General features: G+C 39.4%; 1 non-coding gene across 1 annotated transcript; it reads right to left on the bottom strand.

Moving 5' to 3' along the window:
- Positions 1 to 257: 257 nt before the first annotated feature.
- LOC134311005 (U1 spliceosomal RNA) lies at positions 258 to 418 on the bottom strand. Its single transcript, XR_010011377.1, has one exon. It is a non-coding gene; the product is annotated as a U1 spliceosomal RNA (small nuclear RNA).
- Between the last annotated feature and the right edge of the window lie 2,075 nt (positions 419 to 2,493).

The raw sequence follows: 2,493 nt of genomic DNA, 5'->3' as shown, positions 1-2,493 counted from the left end.
ATTTAATGCTCACATTGGTAATATTACTGGTCACTTTCTTTCGTCTGTTTTTAATATCGCCAAAATACGGAATGTTTTCTGTTAAATATGCTGAGAAACTGGCACATGCATATATAACTTCAGGGCTAAATTATTGCAGTGCCCCTCATACTGGATGCTCTAATAGGCTGATAAATGCCAGTTGGTTTAATGAATGAATCCTTTATTGTCATTGCACAATGTATTTGTACACTTGCACAACGAAATTGAAGAAAGATCAGGGGAGAGTGCGAACGCAGTCCCCCACTATCAAAAATTATGCAGTCGAGATCCCCACATTTGGGGAATTCGCAGGGGTCAGCGCAACCGGAGTGCAATGGCTGAGCCTCGCCCTGGGTGAACCTTCTTGATCATAGTCTCGCCCCTGCCAGGTAAGTATTAGTTTAGAATAAAGAAGCTCAAGTGCTAATTAGAACTAAAATCTTTAACAGTATTATTGCTTTTATTCAGATTCAGCACATATTTTGCCATCATATAAAGCCTGGTGGCTTGGTGGGTAGCACTATCGCCTCACAGCGAGAAAGTCCTGGGTTTGATTCCCAAACCTCATTTTCTGGAAAATTTGGACATTTTGGAAAATGCAATAAAAACAAGATTCTGTGCTTTGTTAATTCTCTTGAACCTTAATTCAACAGTCAGAAGTACAAAGAAATGGCTTGCTTGATTGTATTTTGTAAATCTTAAATTTGATACCTGCAAGACACTCAAAAAAGTTGGATCAGGGACAAAATAATAGTAAAAATATGTATTGAAGCTACTCTCACTTGATAAATTTCACAACAAGCATTTGAATTAGTGACTAGTAAGGGTATCATAATTGACTATAGAAGTACAATGTACCAAAGACTCAATCTTTGCAAGCAAAGGTAGGTCATGGCTCACTACTTTGTATCAAAAATCATGAAAGAAGGCGTCCAGGAGGCGCAGCAGGATATTCCGCTAACACACCTCCGTTTGAAACTCTGCATTGCCACTGGTTGACTAGGTGCCATCTAGTCAGCATAATTGGCAGTGCCTGCAGCAGACATGGTTCTGCTAGGGTTGGATGACCGGACTATGTGGGTGGGGTCTTCAAAACGCTGTGTAAGTACCCTGATTGGCAGATAGAGAGGCGCCTGTGCAAAATGCATAGGTCAACAAGGGTTCCGCTAAGGGCTGGAGGAGGCGTGAGCAGCAATATACCCACCTCAACTGCAATCAGGGATCCCCCAGCAGCGGAAGACAAATTGACTACACTACTTTTGGAGAAAATGGGAGAAAACATATAAATAATATACTGTAGAAACAAAAAATCATGAAAGAATTGTCATTAAGTTCGAAACAAGCATTTTTTTTAAACAAGAAAATTAAAACAAGGATTTATCATTATAAACACATAACTCACATTTACATTTTCAGCATTTAGCAGATGCTTTTATCCGAAGCGATTTACAGTATTGTGACAGTATTTTGTCTAAGCAAATAAGGGTTAAGGGCCTTGCTCAAGGGCCCAACAGTGGCTTCTTGGCAGAACCAGGATTAAAACCCACAACTTAAGCTAGCACTGCCCAAACCTAATGATGCATTTTATTAGGGTTGATTTTCATTAATGCTGTGAAAATGAACCCATTTAGTCAGGACTCTCGCAGTCACTGCTGGACTGAGAATAGTCCACCAACCAAAAATATATCCAGCCAACAGCACCCCGTGGGCAGCGTCCTGTGACCACTGATGAAGGTCTAGAAGATGACCAACTCAAACAGCAGCAATAGATGAGCGATCGTCTCTGACTTTACATCTACAAGGTGGACCAACTAGGTAGGAGTGTCTAATAGAGTGGACAGTGAGTGGACATGGTATTTAAAAACTCCAGCAGTGCTGCCGTGTCTGATCCACTCATACCAGCACAACACACACTAACACACCACCACCATGTCAGTGTCACTGCAGTGCTGAGAATGATCCAACACCCAAATAATACCTGCTCTGTAGTGGTCCTGTGGGGGTCCTGACCATTGAAGAACAGGATGAAAGCAGGCTAAAAAGTATGTAGAGAAATAGATGAACTACAGTCAGTAATTGTAGAACAACAAAGTGCTTCTTTATGATAAGTGAAGCTGATAAAATAGATTATAGAGTGAGTATAGAAACAAGGAGGTGGTTTTATTGTTATGGCTGATCAGTGTGTGTGTGTGTGTGTATATACTGTATAAATATATATATATATATATATATATATATATATATATATATATATATATATATATATATATACAGTGTATCACAAAAGGGAGTACACCCCTCACATTTCTGCAGATATTTAAGTATATCTTTTCATGGGACAACACTGACAAAATGACACTTTGACACAATGAAAAGTAGTCTGTGTGCAGCTTATATAACAGTGTAAATTTATTCTTCCCTCAAAATAACTCAATATACAGCCATTAATGTCTAAACCACCGGCAACAAAAG

Source organism: Trichomycterus rosablanca, chromosome 3 (genome assembly GCF_030014385.1).
Source record: "Trichomycterus rosablanca isolate fTriRos1 chromosome 3, fTriRos1.hap1, whole genome shotgun sequence".
Taxonomy (NCBI): Eukaryota; Metazoa; Chordata; class Actinopteri; order Siluriformes; family Trichomycteridae; genus Trichomycterus; species Trichomycterus rosablanca.
This window is presented reverse-complemented; position numbering and strand designations above follow the sequence as displayed.